At 40.1% G+C, this 20,129-nt stretch overlaps 1 protein-coding gene across 3 annotated transcripts in view; it reads left to right on the plus strand.

Moving 5' to 3' along the window:
- The first annotated feature begins 561 nt into the window (after positions 1–561).
- The window catches only part of LIMA1 (LIM domain and actin binding 1), a 99,278-nt gene continuing 79,710 nt past the window's right edge, over positions 562–20,129 (plus strand). Inside the window, exons 1-2 of one of the 3 annotated variants that reach the window (XM_036298632.1) lie at positions 614–688; positions 1,093–1,226. The gene's annotated coding sequence lies outside the window, so the exon portion shown is untranslated. Of the gene's footprint in view, positions 689–1,092; positions 1,227–20,129 lie in introns of all 3 variants that reach the window. The other 2 variants (XM_036298636.1, XM_036298635.1) reach the window with 2 other exon arrangements.

The raw sequence follows: 20,129 nt of genomic DNA on the forward strand, positions 1-20,129 counted from the left end.
AGGAACTGAGTGAAAGGCTGGCGCTGCTGGGGAGCTTGGAAATCGGCCCTCGGCCAACCCCTTCCTTTATCAGGGGACATTCTGCCCTAAGGGGGGGGTGGGGGGGGGTGAAGCGACTGGATGAACGTCAAGCGGTCCAGGCAGCATTGCTGTATAGCTCTTTCCACGACAAAACACGGCTTCCTCTAAAAGACCCTCCCTGCCAAGAACTTACCCCGAAAACACCAGGAACCTGGGTGGGGACCGGCCTACAGCGGAGAGCCTAGGGGCAAACCTCCCAGTCGCTCCTGAGGCGACTGCGGTCACTGAGTCAGAGTTCACGAAGGTCAACCAGGGATGCACAAGGCCCAAGGCAGTAAGATACGCGGATTCCTCAGCGGGGAGGGAGCCTCCGCCGCCGGCACAGCAGCCCCGCCTCTCACACGCCCCGCGGAGCAGCGCGAGCAGCCGCGAGGGCAGGGCACGCAGCCGGCGGCGCGCACGCTCGCCCCGAGGCCGCGAGGGAGGCGGGCGGACGTGCGCGCTCCCGCGGCGGTGGGCGGGGCCGGGGCGGGGCTCGGAGTCGGCCCGGGGCGGGGCCGCAGGAGCTGGAGGGGCCGCGGCCAGGTCGCGACAGGTGCGCGAGGCAGAGCGCCTGGGATCCGGGCAGGGCTGGTGCCGGCGCAGAGAGAAGACCGCTTTCAGCCAGGTAAGGGCCTCCCCTCCCCGCATTCTCCACAGCCGAAGCGTCCAGTGCGCGGACCTCGGCTCTCCTCCACACCTTCTCCCTCCCGCGACTCAGGGGCGGGGGGCGCACAGGGAGGGCGGACCCCGTACCCTCGGAAGCGGGAGTGGAGGAACCGCGGATTCTCTGCTCTTTCTTCACTTTTGGGTACTGCTCTGGGGTTGGAAGTAATGACATAGGGCTGAGCCTTTGCTGCCTGAGGGAGGAAGCTGATAGGAACTCCCTCTTCTTAAATCGGGAGCACTCCTTTCTAACTCTCTATGTTTTGATGTGGTGGAAGGGGGTGACAGTTCATCTATATTCAAAAGAATATCCCAAGGACATACTATTATGATATTCAACTGCTCATGTCCCTTCTTTATTTTCAGCCATTCCCTCGCTCTTTGACTTTTCTGCCTTTCCATTCTGCCAGTTAAACTCTGTGTGAGACATATCCTTTTGAGGTGTGTTGAGAACATAGCAGTCCTTGCAGCCGGATGTACCATCCCCGCATCGCTATCGTGTATGTATTGCTGGCACCTGTCACTAACCTGCGTAGGTGTTAATATGAGGTAACTGTACACCCTGACGACACCTACTAACCCTGAAGTTGTCGGTGCTAGGAGCGAACCATCTGGCGCTTGTCCTTGCCTCCTTCTGGCGCTCACAACAACTGAGTTTAGCTGATCCTGGCGAGAGATAGTTGAACTACTATTGTCTTTCACTTAATTCCAGCTTTCAAAAGCCTACCTAATCCAGATGGTCCTATCAACTTGACCTGTTAAGTTAGTCAAGGTACTTAGAGAGTTATCAGCCTTTAAGACAATGCCTCTGTAGGGGGGGCGGGGTGTCTTCTTTTGAATGAAAGAGTCTTCCTTTTGCTCTTGATTTCAGTGGTTAAATAGAATACTTTTTATCTGCATAATTACTAATACTATTCACAAATGGTGCATTCACAGTTCTAGGAACTGTGAAGTAGCACTTTCTTTTGAGGTTTGATGTATACACAAAAGAAGATGACCCTTAACCAGCATTTCTAAGTTCCTGTGGAGGTATAGCCTGGATGAAGGATGATCACGTTTTAAGTAGACCTTCAAGAAGTTTCGGAGTTAGCAGGGGAGGTTTTAAAGGAAAAAATAAAGAAAGCTGTGCATGCATATATATTTTCCTTGTTTTGCATCAATAGAAAAACACATAACATGGCAATATGTAATTTAAAAACATTTCTCTCTCTCTCTCTCTCTCTCTCTCTCTCTCTCTCTCTCTCTCTCTCTCTCTCTCTCTCTCTCTTTACCATACATTTATTAAGTGCCTCTTGTTTTGTCAGTCCTACTGTGGATTCAAAGTTCCAAATGGCCAACTGTAAAAGAGCTTAAAATCAAATGGGCTAGGCAGATCAGTGGCTATAATTTACTGTATTAGTGAGGCCAATGCTATACTATAGATCAGCCCAGAGTGCTGTGGGAGCACGGAGAATAGTTCGTGTTTGTGTGTTTGTTTTTTTAATTCTTTTAGTTTTCCTTAAAAACAAAACAAAAAAGTAAACAACCACAATAGTAAAAACCTTTGAGTAATAGGGTTCTCTTCAATTCATGAATTTGTATCATTCCTATTTCTTACCTTGCATTCTGTCACCATTATGGCCTTTTCAAGATGGGCTTATGTCTTGTTGTTAGCACAGTAGCAGTTCAGTAAATAGTTGGAGGAGCTATTTTCACTGTTCTCTAATGAGCCTGGAAGTGTTGTTATCAGGTAGTTCCTGAACTGTAGAGCTACTGGGAAGAGAATAGACTATTGGCAACATTAGTAAAGCAGTGCCATTTTGTAAAAATTGCTCCATTGTGTAACTTTGTTTAACTTGGTACATTCAAACTTCGTTCTAGACTCTGGTGGGCCAGATTTCAACCTCCTAATAATTCTAAGAAAAAAAAGCTTTAGAAGTGAAAGCAGTTCTATTAACAGCATACCTTGGTAACAGAGGATACTTTTTCTTGCTAAGGTGTCCTCAAAATGTCTTTCTCTTTCTTTTTTCTTTGGCGGTGGGGATAGGGTGGATAGATAGGTGGAGAAGGAAAGAGTCAGAAGTGTTTGAAGATTCTTTGTAGAGTTTTGATTAGCTGAAGTCTGTAGCAGTCTTGAGTGCTCGTCATATAGCTGTAGGCTTTTTAAAATTGCCTATTGTGTGCCAGTGCCCTAGAATACAGAGGATGAACATGACATGGTCCCTTCTCTGTAACTATGTTTTTCATTTTTTAAGTAGGATTGTGAGTTAATAATAGAGATGTTGGTTGTTTTGTTTGGTAATTTGAGCCATGATACTTGTTGAACATGTTTCTTTGACATTGCTCACCTCTTTTCTTTCTGTTTACGCTCTAGGAAAGTGGTCTCCACCAGGAATTTTTAGAAAGGTATATTTGCATGTAATTTGGGTACCTACAATGATTACATTGTTTTCTTACGATGTTTTCAAGTACAGAAGTTCTTCAAAGACACACAGACAAAAAAGAATGTTGAGAGTATGGGAGATCATTGGACAAGTTTGCCATAAAAGGCCACCTAACCACAGACTGGGAGAATTTGTCATTATTTATATTGACCATGAAACTAGTTTCAGGCATTCTTAATTCCATACACTCAGAAGTAGATGATCTTCATTTAGATTGGAATTGTACTCTAACTGCAGATAGAAAGGTGTGTGACTTGGTTCTGAAGTCAAGAATTTCCATAAGAAAAGACTGTTGGGTTTTTTTTTAAAGGTTGCTCTGGTCTTTCACTGTATTTTTTTGATAGGAACTTAAAGTACTTTATTTTAGATTGTGTACAGTAATCTCTAGGTGACGTTAAATCACTTAACACAGACTCTCAAAGTTCTTTAGTAACAAAGGAGTGGCTGTAAATTGAGTAATTTCTACTTAATGATTACAGAATTGAGATTCTGTGGTAAATGGTGCTCTTGGTAGGACTATACTGATATGTTTATTCTATGGCTGGATGCAAAGTCCTTGAGCCTCAGTCAAGTTACTGTGCTAATGAAGACCTCTTTTCATAAAAAGGACAAGGTTTGACCCAACAAGCAATTCATTATTCAGCATGTCAAATGACTTCCTTAAACTTGAAAACGTTTCTTGAGACTTCACATGTCCAGTTATAAGAAGTTAACATGATACCATAAAAATTTAGTTTATTTTTATTTTCTTTCAAAGAATTTCTTAATAATGCTACTCTGACACCAAGAACTTTCATATTTAGAAAAAAAATGCAACTTTTTTGTACTTCTGATAACAAGTGTGGAGCTGTTTTTCTCTCTTATTTATCCTATAACAGAGCTTACTATTTAAAAATCTCACAATCTCTCAAACATGTTTTCTCTTGCATGCCAAAGTATTGCCAATTTTTTGTTTCATTACCTATAGATCAGTAACCCAGATATGCTTTTACTTGGCTTTAGCTTTCTATAACTTTTTTTTACTTCCATAAATTGAAATCAAGCAAATGGCCCAGGAGTTCTTTTCCTCATAGTCAGTTTTACTGAACAGGTAACACTTGCTCAGATTTAGCTTCCATCTCCAGTACTAGAGGAAATCTGTCTGCCTATACATAGTCACAGTGATTTCCCTCTAATGGCCCTGTCACTATCCTTACCACGTGGCAACATTTGACCAAGAGGACAACTTTTCTGGTTCTTCCTTTCATTTGGCTTTCTTGATGTGACTCTACCTGGTTCTCCATCTTCTATTCAAACCACTTCCTCCCATGGTCCTTCATTAGCTCACAATCTTTTTGCCCCTTGAATGTGGGTATTTGCCATGGCCCTGTCCAGAATCTTATTCTCATTATACTCTTTCCCTGTCCAATTTTATCTGCTTTAACACCTCCATGCAAGTGACGTGCAAATTTATCTTTAAAAAAAACAACACACGGTAAGCCAGCTGGTGTGGCTCAGTGGTTGAGCGTGGACCTATGAACCAGGAGGTCACAGTTCAATTTCTGGTCAGGGCACATGCCTGGGTTGCAGGCTCGATCCCCAGTGGGGGGCATGCAGGAGGCAGCTGGTCAATGATTCTCTCTCTTCATTGACGTTTTTATCTCTCTCTCCCTCTCCCTTCCTCTCTGAAGTCAACAAAAATACATTTAAAAAACACACATTAATAATATAATATACAATTCTTGTTTTATTTTCACAAATACAACTATACATTCACATTTAGAAAATAAGAAGTACATATACTAATTATAAAAAACCTGGGACAAATTAATTATAAAGAAGATAAAATATTTTATATGTTCCAGAGAGAACTATAATTTGATGTATTTCATTTCAGTCTTTTTTTCTTTGATGCACAAACATACACACACTCACAAATACACAGCTAATTGGGTTCATACTATTATAGTAGATACAGTTTTGTATCTGTTTTTTTACTTACTTTACATTATATCATAGTTTTTTATGGCATGAAAATCATTTTAAAACAATTTTAGTGGATGCTTCATGCCATATTGCATTGATGTTGCATAATTTAACTATGCAGTTGGGTGTTTTGATTGTTACATTATTAATAAGTGAAAAAATTTGAGAATAAGTTTATGCATAAATCTTTGTACAAATCACTCATTATTTCCTTAGGTTAGATTCCCAGAAGTTGAATTACTGTGTCAAAGGGCATGAAAATTTAAAATTACTAAACCTCCTGCCAAATCCCTTTTCATGAAGACTAGGCTAATTAACATTCTCACCTGCAGTGATTGTGAGTGCTCATCATATTGCATTCTTCATAACATTGAATATTATTTTTTAATCTTTACTAATTTGATAAGCAAGAGTTATTTAATTTGTATTTCTTTGTTAGTGAGAGTGAACACTCTTCATACATTCATTTCAATTTCTTCTATGAATTGTAATTTGTTTAATTCATTCCCATTTTTATTTGGGCCTTAACATTATAATTATGTTGTTTTTCTCTCTGGGGTTCTTTCATTTATTTGGGGGAGGGAGTATAGGTCAGTATTAAGCCAAATTGAATAAGTGGAGTGACAAAGTAGAAAGTGTACAAGAAGTGTAAATTGTGGTGTTTTAAATGCCCATTGCTATGAGAAGCCAGAGCTTGTGATGGCTGAAGCAGCACTGCAAACAACAAGGGTGCTGGCTGGCTTAGGAGTCAGGATTCCCAACTTGGTGTTGGAAACTAACCACTTAGGTTATCCTGAGTAAATCATTCATCCTCTCTGAGCTTCATCTGTAAAGTAATAAGGTTGGGCTCTTGATTCCAAAGTCCATACAACCTGGATGACTTTTAATCACTGCTCACTGTATATTCTGAAAGTATTTTATCTCCCATTCCTAATCTTCATCCATTTTAAATATACAGAATCTGAGGAAAGACTGGGTACAGCAAAGCAATTTTCACAGGGTTAAAATGCAGCCTAGTGGCAATTTAATGGTTTGTGCCCAATGGACAATAGAAGTTGCATAGATTGACACTTGGCAACTTGGTAAAGTAAGTCTGAAAAGCCCTGCTGATCTATGTCACAAACCATCATCTCTAGTGAATGTAAAGCAAGTCTTATGTTATGATAAGAGGTTTAAGTTGCCATGACAAGTTATTTAACAACTTTCACTATTTCTTAGGGAAACTATCCTTAGTGTTTTTCTTTGTGATGTGTGTATAAGCTCTTCATTTTAAGAATATCAATTCTTTTGTTTAACTAGTTAATTGTCTTTTAATTTTGTACATGATTTATTATTATCTATAGATCGTTTTATTTGGGATTTTTTCTTGCTTTCATGCTTAAAAGTCTTTTGTCTTCCAGAGGTGGATTAAGTATTCACTTCAATTTGCTTCTAATTTTTATGGTTTTACTTTTTATATTTAACTAGAGGCCCTGTGCATGAAATTTGTGCACTGGTAGGGTCCCTAGCAGCTGCTGGCTGCTGGCCCGGGGCCTCCCTCCCTTCCCCCTGGTCAAACTCCCAGACAAACTCCCAGTCGAGGGGACAATTTGCATACTACACTTTTATTATATAGGATTTTTTAATTTTTCTTTTTTACTTTGGAATACCAAAGCAATATGTTTAGTGCCTTTGCATATTTCTGAGCTTCAAATCCATATTTCCAACTACCTGGTAGACCATGTGGGTAATCCCTATATAGGCAGCCCTTGGGTTATGTTGTTTTGTGGTTATGTCGCCATCTCCCATTTATTTATGTATAAAAAAAGTTCCGTTATTTCAATGTATGTACATATGTGCTTTATGTTTTTTATTATTTATTTACCACAAGTAAAGGTCAGGAATTGTTATCTTTCTTTAAATTTTTTTTTTTTACTGTTTCACTTCGTTACTGCTGAATATGTGCTCCATGTGAGTGACGTAGGTGCTTATGTAGGTGGGTTCCGACTTATGGCGAAAATTGAGTTATGTGGCGCCGTAGGAATGGATCTTTGACGTAACCCGAGGACCTACTGTATACCAGGCACCCGCATCCACCTAGTTTTCCTAAGAAAAAAGCTTGAATTGTCTTGAACACTTCAGTCCTTTTCTCCTCCCACATTTAATCACTAACATTGGTTTATTCTACCCCAACAGTGATAATGCCTCTTTCCTGTCTTCTAATTCAGATTCCCCTTTTTTGCTAAAGTTGCTGAGCATCTTTAGAGTTGGCTTCCATTTTTCTTTTTCAGTCATTAAAAAAATATAGAACATTGATTTTCACTGGTTTCCTGTTGGAGACTATCTATCGTCTTCACTAGCAGAGAAGAGTAGAGACCCCCAAAAGCTAGTGACCTTTGAAGCCCTAGCAAAGGTCGGAGCTGTGCACCACCCAGTTAATCTAGATAATGGTAGCTGAAGCATCATCCCCATCTTAATTCACTTAATTCCTTAGATACTCATGTAAATCCTTGTTGATTATTGTTGATTAGATATTCTTCCTATTTCTGGAAATTGTCTGCGGATGAGCTAATCTGTATGTCATTGAAATCTCCTTACCTAAGGGCTACCCCAGATCAATAAAAGGTTGGAGCGGCCTGAGCACCAGTGGAAGTCCCTCTCCTTGAGTTGGACTTGCCCGCCTGGTCCCCCAATATTTCCAAATTATCTCGTCTCTTTTCTCTCTCATTTATGTGCGGCTCCTCTTTCAGACACGAACCCTGAACCACGCAGAACGTGGAGGGAAACACACTCGACAGTTTCCTCAATTACGTGTTTCAGAATCACATGGGGTATTGGTTAAAGAGCTAGATTCCCAGGTCCTACAGAAATGGACAAATCAATATATCTGGGTGATGGAAGCACCTCAAGAGATTAATTCACACACTTAAGGGGAACCAGTGCCCAAGTCAAGTAAGTAAGTTTCTCTGCATGCCACTCAGGACCCCACTCCCACACCCTGGCAGCCTATTTTTCCAGGCTTATCTCCCACATCACTACCCACCCACCTGGCACTGTAGTTACACAATGATTCCTGGTTTCCTGGACCCACCCAGTCTTTTCCTGCCTCTGTGCCTTTGCTCATGCAGTTCCCACAGCCTCATGCTCCTCCCCCAACTCCTGCTAAAATCCTTTTCCTTAAGAGCTCAAAAAAAAAAGAAGCCAATTTAAAGGGAAAAAAGCCTTTTCTAATTTCTCTTAGTTGAATCAGTGGCTCCCTGCTTAGTCTTCACTTAGCACTTTATGTTTACTTCTTTTTTTTTACCTTTATGCTGTCACTATTTATGAATGATTGCTTCCTTAAAAGATTATAGGCCTAAGTGAGAACCTTGCCTCTTCATTTCATAGCTATTATTCATATAATAAGCAATTAAATACTCAGTACATGAAATATATCTCATCTTGCAAATATTATTATGTAACGATGTTCAGCTTCATATCACACTTAGAATAAAATTGAAATCTTAACCATTCATTGCTGTCCGGCCCGTGTTGCTCAGTGGTTGAATGTCAACTTATGAACCGGGAGGTCACAGTTTGATCCCCTGGTGAGGGCACATATCTGGATTTAGGGCTCTTTCCCTATTGGGGGAAAAACCAATGATTCTTTCTGGTCATTGATCTCTCTTTCTCTCCTTCTCCCTTCCTCTCTGAAATTAATAAAAATATTTTTGAAATATCTTAACCATTGCTTGTAAATCCTTATTCAGTTGGCTTTCATTCATCTCTGTGATCACCTCAGACTTCTCACCCACTCATTAGCCATATTTTTCCTGCCTCAGGGCCTTTACATTTGCTATTTTCTCTGCCTGGAAACCTCTTCCATCTCTTCTCCTCACCTGGTTGGCTGCCTTCCTCCTCCCCATCATTCAGGTTTCACTCAAGTGTCATTTACTCAAAGAGGCCCTCCCTGACCACTATCTAAAACATCTGCCCCCTTCCCTGCTACCACTCCAGTTACTCTTTCTGTCTTTCTTCACAGCATTAATCACAGTATTTAATTGTCCTGCTTCCACAGTAGAATGGAAGCTACATGAGAGCAGAGACCTTGTCTGTCACTTTTAAGGTTGTATTTTTAACAAATCTGCTTGACACATAGTTAAGTGCTCAATAAATACTTGTTGAATGAATTAATAAGGCTTGAAGATAGGCTTCTCACTATAACAATTCTTATTTTGGTTCACAATCCAAAGCTTTGTTGTTGTTGTTTTAATGGACAACAGCTGAGGTAGTTCCATGAGGGTTCAAATCAGGTAGCAGTCTCTGAGGACTTCTGAAGGCAGCAGGACAAAGGTTTGGATATTGTGATAGGCAGGGCTCAGTTCCATCTGAGTGCAGGTTTTCCAAGGTGTTCCCGAGATCCAGGCCACTGTTTTACTACCTGTCAGCGTCTCCTTCCAGGGGTATTACTGCTAGCCAATACTAGTCTTTTTTTATTTTTTATTTTTTTAATTGATTTCAGAAAGGGGAAGGGAGAAGGAGAGAGATAGAAACATCAGTGATGAAAGAGAATCATTGATTGGCTGCCTTCTGCATGTCCCCTTCTGGGACTGAGCCTGCAACCTGTGCATGTGCCCTTGATCGTACTCGAACCTGGGACCCTTCAGTCCTCAGGCTGATGCTCTATCCACTGACCCAAACCAGCTAGGGCCAATACTAGTCTTTTAACACTCATTACGTTTTTAAAAGCAAGTATAGCAAAACTAGAATCCAACTGACTAGAATCTTCAAGCAACCAGAAGTATATTCTTCTGCTTTCCTTCTCTAGATGAAAAATAAGGAAGCCACAGAAAATCTTCAAGAAAAGTATATTTTCATTATACTTACTATACACCCTGAAATAGGACAGTGTATTGATTGGAAGGACTGTCAACAACAATTTTAAACAAGGGTTTCTTGTTAACAACTAGTTGAGCCAGACAGTGTAACTAATCAGTTCTAATATCTTCCTATTTCTCTTCATTGGGTAACCTTATTTTTTAATTCCATTTTTTCTGGAAACTGAACAAAAATTTTTTTAAAAATAATAATAGCAATTTATGATTTTTCAAAATACTTTTAACCCTCTAATTCAGCGGTTCTCAACCTGTGGGTCGCGACCCCTTTGGGCAGTGGTTCTCAACCTTCCTAATGCCGCGACCCTTTAATACAGTTCCTCATGTTGTGGTGACACCCAGTTTCGTTGTTACAAATTGAACATAATTAAAGCATAGTGATTAATCACAAAAACAATATGTAATTACATATGTGTTTTCCGATGGTCTTAGGTGACCCCTGTGAAAGGGTCGTTCGACCCCCAAAGGGGTCGTGACCCACAGGTTGAGAACCGCTGCCTTTGGGGTCGAACGACCCTTTCACAGGAGTCGCCTAAGACCATCGGAAAACACATATGTAATTACATATTGTTTTTGTGATTAATCACTATGCTTTAATTATGTTCAATTTGTAACAATGAAAATACATCCTGCATATCAGATATTTACATTATGATTCATAACAGTAGCAAAATTACAGTTATGAAGTAGCAACGAAAATAATTTTATTGTTGGGGTCACCACAACATGAGGAACTGTATTAAAGGGTCATGGCATTAGGAAGGTTGAGAACCACTGCTCTAATTTAATCCTCATAGCCATGTGAATTATTATGTTTTTTAGATGAAGAACCTGAGACGCAAAGAAATTGATTTCCCATCCCAACTAAAAGATCCCTCAATAAATCTCTCCCAATAGCTTTTTAAACAGCACCATAATTTGATGTAATTTTAGAAGGTAAACATTACAATTTAATTAAAACACTAACATTAATATGTTTATAACCAGTCCTCATTAAGAAATAAGATCCATAGCATCAGTTAAGGTTAGCAGAATTTTATCACTTCTGTGGCTGTGTGATTTGGTAATTCTTTATGTGAACAGCTTTGGCTGTCCTTGTCCTTGATTAAAGCATTGTTCCGTGTTAGCTTCTCAGATTTTTTTCAGAAAGGAAAGATTAGAGAACTTGCCTAGAGAAGAGTCACTTTTCAGTAAACCCGTTTTAATTCTCCTGCTTAAGGGATTGGTTAAATTGATCTGAGTTGGCTTTTCAGATTGAGCAAGACCTGAAAAAAACACACCATCTAAAATTTCAGATAAGAAGAATGGAAGCCAGGCCCTTCCTGGAAATGGCCAGGAGTGAAACTAAGAAGCCCTGTATTTGGAGAAATCTTGCTTAATTATTAAGGACAAAGGGCTGTATAAGGAGGTATATCTTTAACAGAAGCAGCCTTCTTAAAATAATTGTTTATATTTCTTCTGCTTTGACATTGTGAAGAAGACTCCTTAATTATCCACTTTGTCTTAATTAAGCATGTAATTGGCAAGACCTGTGAGCGTATAGGCAGATATTCATTCAGTTATGTAGGAGGGCCTTTGTCAAGATACATGGCAACTGAGAACTAGCATAGTACTGTTTTTCATTTGTATAACATATTTATTGAGCCCCTGCACAGTTCCGGGCACTGACATTTGATGCATCTGATGATAAAGTATGGAATGGTACAAAGGTTAAAGGAGAAACAGGCTGTTCAGAGTAAACCTATGCTTTTGTGGCCTTGGTCAACTCTAAATTTCCACATTCTTTTTCCAATTAACTATGCTTTTCTCTACTTTTCCCCTTAAATTGGAGGTTACTATCAAAATTATCTGTTTTTCTACTTTCTGAAAGAGATTTTTACTTACTATGTATGAAAAAAAACCCTTACTCACTTGGATTATGTTGCCCTTACAATGAGTTAATTATCAACTGGGTAGAAGGGAAGGAGAACTACTAAGTGAATATATAACAAATTAGATTTGAGAGAGAGACATAGAATTAAACTTGGATTAGATCTAGTAATTTTGTAATTTAAAGAAAAAAAATATATGATTCTTTATGACCTAAAAATTTTAAACCAAAGTCAGTTTTTTAAAAAAATATATATTTTATTGATTTTTTACAGAGAAGAAGGGAGAGGGATAGAAAGTCAGAAACATCGATGAGAGAGATCTATCAGCTGCCTCCTGCACGCCCCCCAGTGGGGACGTGCCCGCAACCAAGGTACATGCCCTTGACCAGAATCGAACCCGGGACCCTTGAGTCCGCAGGCCGACGCTCTATCCACTGAGCCAAACCGGTTCGGCCCAAAGTCAGTTTTTAAAGGCTGCAACACGAAGTTATTATTTTCACTGAGTAAGATCTATGAAGATTACCAGGGCGCTCTCCCTCCCGGGAGCATGCTGGTGCCTCTCCCTGCCCTCTCCCTTCTCCCCATTCCTCCTCCCCTGCCCCAGGCACATTACCATTAGCTTCCTCACTCCCAAACTCCAACGGCCCTCCCTTTACCTCTAGAACTTGTTCCCTATACCTATTTCTTCTAGGAATTACTTTTTCTACCTCTGTAATTTACCCAATAAATGTTCTCTCACGACAACAACAAAAAAGATTACCACATTTTTGTAAAAAGCTAATTTGGGTTTCAAAAGTGCAAGAAGATACTCAAGTGAATGAGTAAAGTAAAAGAAAACACGTAAGGTGATCGTTATATCATTTTCAACTTAAGAGTTTTTACAAAGGTGTTGAGAACACCTAAAATTTTGCCCTTACAAGGTATAATTTGACAGATTTAGATGTTTTGGTGCAGAGAAATGGTGTCAGGGTTTTGAGCAGATCTGGAGTTCCTGCTGATCACTACCCAGTTTCCTAAAGTATTAGAGATACTGTCTCTTAAATTGCAGATTTAACAGAAATAAGTTGACCCTGCAATGCAGTGTACAGTAGAACTTTATTCTCTGCAGTAGAGATCATTTTGTTTTCATGCCAGCCTCCTAAAAAATGAATAAGAGATAACATTTATTTAACCTCTCTAGATCTCAGTTTCTAGATATGTAAAATGGGACCATAATATTCTGAGTGTGTTACTGAGTGTGAGGATTAATACCTTTATATATGCAAAACAATTAAAACAGTATCTGACATATGGTAAACGTTCCATAAATGTTAGCTACTTTTATTATCACAATCATTATTTTTAAGCACATATTTTAGCACTGAGCTAAAAGAACACTTTATTTTTTTAAAATATTTTGTATTGATTTCAGAGAGGAAAGGAGAAGGAGAGAGAGATAGGAACATCAATGATGAGAGGGAATCATTGATCAGCTGCTTCCTGCACGCCCCGCACTGGGGATTGAGCCCGCAACCTAGGCGTGTGCCCTGACGGGGAACCGTGACGCTCAACCATTGAGGCACACCAGCCGGGCTAAAAAAAACATTTTAGAGATGATGAGGCTAAGGCTTTTTTCCTAATGTTACCTAATAAGTAAGTGGTAGGCTGAAGATGTAGGCCTGAGCTGAAAGGAACCTGGGCAGAGTTGGCCTAGATCTGAAGCATTACAATTTCTAGTTTCCTTTTCTTTTTTGGAGACTTTTTTGTGAGTTTATTTGAGACAAACTGTCAAAGTTGCCAGGAAGCAAAATCTCAATGGATTGAGATAATGCTCCCACCATTTCTAGTTTTGAGATACTTAGGAGGATAAGACTGGCCCAGACTACCCCTCAGGTTCTGGGAAGATGTTGTTTGCAGTAAGTTGTTAGAGCATGGACATTAGGATCTCTTAGACTGTTTCAAAATGCTGGCTCTGCCTCTTACTAGCTGTGTGACCTTGAGCAATCTATTTAACCTCTAAGCCTCGATTTCTCCCCCTGTAAAATGAGAACAATAATATTTGTTTCATGGTATCATAGGATTAAGTGAATAAGATCAGCTGGAATGAATCACCTTGCATAAGACTGGTACTCAATAACTGATCCCCAGGCTTATGCTAAGGTGGCCCAAACTTTTGCTTGATTCTGACACAGTCCATCTAGATCAGTGGTTCTCAACCTTCCTAATGCCGCGACCCTTTAATACAGTTCCTCATGTTGTGGAGACCCCCAATTTCATTGTTACAAATTGAACATAATTAAAGCATAGTGATTAATCACAAAAACAATATGTAATTATATATGTGTTTTCCAATGGTCTTAGGCGACTCCTGTGAAAGGGTCGTTCGACCCCCAAAGGGGTCGCGACCCACAGGTTGAGAACCGCTGATCTAGATGGTGGGTGATTATGGTCTGTGTCTGCCTCCCTGCTCTGGCCTAATAACTCTGGGATCAAGCCAAAACTAAAGTCTCAAATCTGTTTTTACATTGGAAGGTAGGGGACCCTTTTCAGAAAAATTAGATGTGTTTGGACTCCACATAAGATATTCACATTCCAAATATAATCCTGATATTCAGAGCACCCTCCCTTCACACACACCCTCCCACCCCCTCACAACTGAGAGGCGTTAGACTGGCGAGTTGAGGGTAGCAGCTGGAGCACAACCCCAGACAGTGATCTCAATGCCTGGATTGTCATGTAGTGTCAGTCAGACTTCTCAGAGGACTGCGCTCTAGCGGGAATATTAATGAGCAGTCAAGGGGTCGATGTCCCACAAAAAGGAACTCTACAGAAACGAGGATCTCATCTGTATAGGCAAGCAACAATTCTATGTAGAAAGAATATTAATGAGATCTGGATAGGAATCAGACACCAGGAAAGGACAGCTGCTGTGAGAGGCAATTTGAATTGTACAATGAATTACACATGATATTCAGAAAGTCCTTGTGCAATTTTAAAAAGTAATTAAGTTGTAGAGATAATAAACAATTTATAATCGAAAAGTAAATGTATTGAGTGGCCAATTCACATTTGAAAATATACTCAACCTCCCCCATGATTAAAGGAATAAAAACTAAAACAATTTTTCCCACATCTAGCAGATTGGAAAAAAATTAAAAATGTTTACTAATGCTTAATATTGACAAGGATGTGGAGAATAGGCTTTCTTTTTTAGCTGATGGTTCAAATATAAATTGATGCAAAAATATATATAAACTCATGCAACTTTTCTGGAGAAACATTTGGGAATGTCTATTAAAATTTTAAGGCATAGGCCTTTTGAACTACAAATGCTGCTTCTAGGAATTTATACCATAGATGCACATCTCCGCGTAGGCAATAGCAGAGGCGTGTTCATTACAGCCTTGCTCTTAATAATGAAGAACCTAAAGCCACCTAAATGCTCATTGACAGGGGCCTGGTTAAATAAGACTATTTTGGAGTGCAACAATAAGTGGTCCTGAAAGGTTGGAGTAGATCTGTATGTCCTGATGTGGGAAGATGTCCAAGAGGAAATAAATAATGGCTATAATAAATAAAGCACATTAACATAAGACCATTGTAATTTTTTTAAAAAATGTGTGTTTGTGCATGTGTGTTAGCATCTCTGTGCCTGAGTTTTCTCATTTGTAAAGTTAGCATCATAATAATATCCACCTCATGACTTATTGTGAAGATAAAATGACATACAATATGTAGAATGTTTAGAACAGAGACTGACACATAGAGATATGTGTTTAGTATTATTATTATTACTATCATATATCAGGAAGCTTATATTCCAAACTGTGACAGAGGTTATCTTTGGGAAGTAGAATGGGCTTGGGGGAAGGGGTGGACAAGAGCAGGCAGACTTCTATTTCTTTTTTTTAAATATGTTTTTATTGATTTTTTTTTATAGACAGAGGAAAGGAGAGGGAGAGTAGAAAAACACTGATGAGAGAGAATCAGCTATTAGCTGCCTCTACTGGGGATCAAGCTCGCATCTGGGGCATGTGCCCTGCCAGGTTATCAAACCGGCCACCTCTTGGTGCATGTATCACCACTCAACCAACTGAGCCACACCTTTCAGACCAGATTTCTATTTCCTTGCTTGCTTGCTTGCTTGCTTCCTTCCTTCCTTCCTTCCTTCCTCCCTCCCTCCCTCCCTCCCTCCCTTCCTTCCTTCCTTCCTTCCTTCCGTCCTTCCTTCCTCCTCTCCCTCCCTCCCTTCCTTTCCCGCCCCCCCCCCCTCTTCTCCCTAACCCAAGGAAATTTTTCCACTGATTTTTAGAGAGAGTGGAAGAGAGAGGGAAAGACAGAGAGAACTAGTGATGTGAGAGAAACACATCAATTGGTTGCCTCCTGCACAAGCTCCCGACCAGGGCCCCAGCCAGAGAGAAGCCTGCAACCGAGGTACATGCCCCTTGATCGGAATGGAACCTGGGACCCTTCGGTCCACAGGCCGATGCTCTATCCAAACCAGCTAGGGCCAAACCAGCTAGGGCCAGACTTCTATTTCTTTCTTTCTTTCTTTCTTTCTTTCTTTCTTTCTTTCTTTCTTTCTTTCTTTCTTTCTTTCTTTCTTCCTTCCTTCCTTCCTTCCTTCCTTCCTTCCTTCCTTCCTTCCTTCCTTCCTTCCTTCCTTCCTTCCTTCCTTCCTTCCTTCCTTCCTTTCTTTCTTTCTTTCTTTTTTTTCTCACAGAGAGGAAGGGAGAGGGATAGAGAGTTAGAAACATCGATGAGAAAGAAACATCAATCAGCTGCCTCCTGCACACTCCCTACTGGGTATGTGCCTGCAACCGAGGTACATGCCCTTGACAGAAATCAAACCTGGGACCCTTGAGTCCGCAGGCTGACGCTCTATCCATTGAGCCAAACCAGTTAGGGCCAGACTTCTATTTCTTATTGTTTATGATAAGCAGGCCCATCTCTTGATCAATCACTCTGACTAAGGAAGTTACTGAAGAAAATGACAGCTGTGGTTTGGAGTGCTTGTTGAGACCTCTGGAGGAGGAGGCCCCCAAAGGAAAGGAGGAGGGTGAAGGAAGGTGGGGCTGTGCGGAGAGAGGAGGGATGCTGATGGAGTCCACCTTGGCTGCTGAAACTCTTTTGAAAACCACTAACATAATTAAAGATTAAAATTTTTTAATTGTGCAAGAACCTTATAAAGGCCCAACCATTATATCTGGACTTATCCTTTTTGCAATTTAGTAACATTTTTACTAACACAGTGATTTATGTTTAATTTGACTTTTGAATTAAAATACAAGAAGTAGTTGCTCAAAGTAGTCAGAACAAACATTTAAAAAGAGGTAGTTTTTCTAATAATTATAAAATTAAAAATTTAATGGTTTAAAGAGACCTGTGTCATAATTTTTCAAGTTTCATCCAATATTGTGGCATGTATCAGTATTTCATTTCTTTTCATGGCCAAATAATATATGTACCTTTATATGGATAGACCACATTTTGTTTGTCTACTACTCAGTTGATGAACATTTGGAATGTTTCCACTTTGGGGCCATTATGAATAATACTTCATGAACATCCATGTACAAGTTTTTATGTGGACATGTGTTTTTATTTCTCTTGAAGATACAACACCCCCCACCACCACATATATCTAGGAGTGGAAATGTTGAGTCATTTGATAATTACATATTTAACCTTTTGAGGAAATGCCAAGTATTTTCCAAAGCAACCGCACCATTTTACATTCCCATCAGCAGCATATGAGGGTTTCAGTTTCATCCTCACCAACACTTGTCAAGCAGTATTTTTCTTTTCAAACAATAATTCTTAACCACATCCCACAATAAAAAAATTTTACCTTCTTACCCAGTTTATATATACACACACACAAACAAAAGCTTTATAAAAGAATACCTATCCTATGTGTGATGCACTCTGACATTTTCTATTTTCATTCTATTCTTTTTCATTAACGCAAACAAATAAACATGTTGGTTCTGTCCCACTGAACTGATCTCACAACTCACTAATTTTGTGACCTGTTACTAGAAAAACTCCTGGCCAGTGGTTCTCAACCTTCCTAATGCCGCAACCCTTTAATACAGTTCCTCATGTTGTGATGACCCCCAATTTCATTGTTACAAATTGAACGTAAAGCATAGTGATTAATCACAAAACAATATGTAATTATATATGTGTTTTCTGATGGTCTTAGGCGACCCCTGTGAAAGGGTCGTTCAAACCCCAAAGGGGTCGCGACCCACAGGTTGAGAACCGCTGCTCTAGACTATTTTATCCCCTTAATTTTACACACAGAGGAAATTAAGGCCCTGAGAGATGATTTTTTCAGCAGACGATACTGCTAATTAGTGGCAGAAGAAAGCTTAGAGCCCAAGCCTGTTGGCTTCCTGCTTTAACTGATATCTCAATAAATTATAGTGACCTCATCTTCAATAGATAAAAATAAATTGGAATTTCTATTCAGGTTCCATTTTTTTGACCTTGTAGATTTTAAATTCAGCAACAAGCCAACCGTGGGGGGGGGGGGGGGGAGAATAAAAAGAACTCATTTTTATTATCATGAGGCATTGGTCTACAGTCCAGTGATGGCGAACCTTTTGAGCTCGGCGTGTCAGCATTTTGAAAAACCCTAACTTAACTCTGGTGCGTGTCACATATAGAAAATTTTTGATATTTGCAACCATATTAAAACAAAGATTTATATTTTTGATATTTATTTTATATATTTAAATGCCATTTAACAAAGAAAAATCAACCAAAAAAATGAGTTCGTGTGTCACCTCTGACAAGCGTGTCATAGGTTCGCCATCACTGGTCTACACAGTGATTTTGTGCCTTTTGGGCAAGGAAGTTCTAAGTGAACCTAGATGATGGGCAACAAATGTATCAGTTCAGTGTCCAGACTCATTTTTTTGTTAATTGATTTCAGAGAGGAACGGAGAGGGAGAGAAAGACAGAAACATTAAATGATGAAAGATAGTCATCTATTGGCCACCTCCTGCATGGCCCCCCATCGGGGCCTGAACCTGCAACCCAGGCATGTGCCCCCGACGAATTGAACCCAGGACCCTTCAGTCCGCAGGTTGACTCTATAGCCACTGAGCCAAACTGGCTAGGGCCAGACTCATTTTTTAAAAAATTGATTTCAGAGAGGAAGGGAGAGGGAGGGAGAGAGAGAAACATCAATGATGAAATAGAATCATTGATTGGCTGCCTCCTAAATGCCCCACAATGGGGATCGAGCCCACAACCGGGCATATTCCTAGACCAGGAATCGTGACCTCTGGTTCATATGTCAACACTCAACCACTGAGCCATGCCAGCTGGGCCAGACTTATTTTTGACCAAACTTCAGTCTGTCTTTAGAGGGCGGCCATTTTCCTTTCACTGCCAAATTTGAATGGCAATATAAAATTTGAAGTGGTCATTATAAGAATTTCCATTTTGTTGTCTTTCCATTTTTCTTAGAATACATATAGATCTTAAAGTCTTTTATTTCAGCCCTGGCTGTTGTGACTCAGTTGGTTTTGTGCACCAGAAGATTGCTGGTTCAGCACTCTCCCTCAGGGAGCATGCCTGTGCCCTTCTCTTTCCCCTCTTCTCCTGCCTTCCCCCCACACACATCCGAGTCTAACCTCTAAGAGACCCCATGAGACTTGCAACTAGGGAAGCACTGGGCAGTGGCAGCTCGTCCCAGGATAACCCCCTGAACCTGTCTCCAAGGCCCCCTATTCTCTGACTTTGCAGTGAGCCAAGGCGGCCCAGCCTAGGCTCCCCTGTTGCTTCTTCTATGCCCTTCTATGCCGTAAGTGTGTTTTTGCTTTGGTCAAATTCTTGCTTACTTTTCTACACACACAAAAAAAGATTGTCGGTTCGATTCCAGTCTGGGCACATGCCCACGTTGCTGATCAATGTTTCTCTTTCTCTCTCTTTCTCTCGCCCCCCCCCCTAAAATCAATAATAATAAAAATCTTTTATTTCGGTGTCTTTCAATGTGTGATAGGTATACCTACAATGCTACAATCGCTTCAAGGTTCTTGTTAAAATGTGGTCTACCTAGGCCAGTGATGGCGAACCTTTTGAGTTCTGTGTGTCAGCATTTTGAAAAACCCTAACTTAACTCTGGTGCCGTGTCACATATAGAAATTTTTTGATATTTGCAACCATAGTAAAACAAAGATTTATATATATATGTTTTTTAATATATATTTTATTGATTTTTTACAGAGAGGAAGGGAGAGGGATAGAAAGTTAAAAACATCGATGAGAGAGAAACATCGATCAGCTGCCTCCTGCAC

This window comes from Myotis myotis, unplaced genomic scaffold (genome assembly GCF_014108235.1).
Source record: "Myotis myotis isolate mMyoMyo1 unplaced genomic scaffold, mMyoMyo1.p scaffold_m19_p_3, whole genome shotgun sequence".
NCBI classification, from domain to species: Eukaryota; Metazoa; Chordata; class Mammalia; order Chiroptera; family Vespertilionidae; genus Myotis; species Myotis myotis.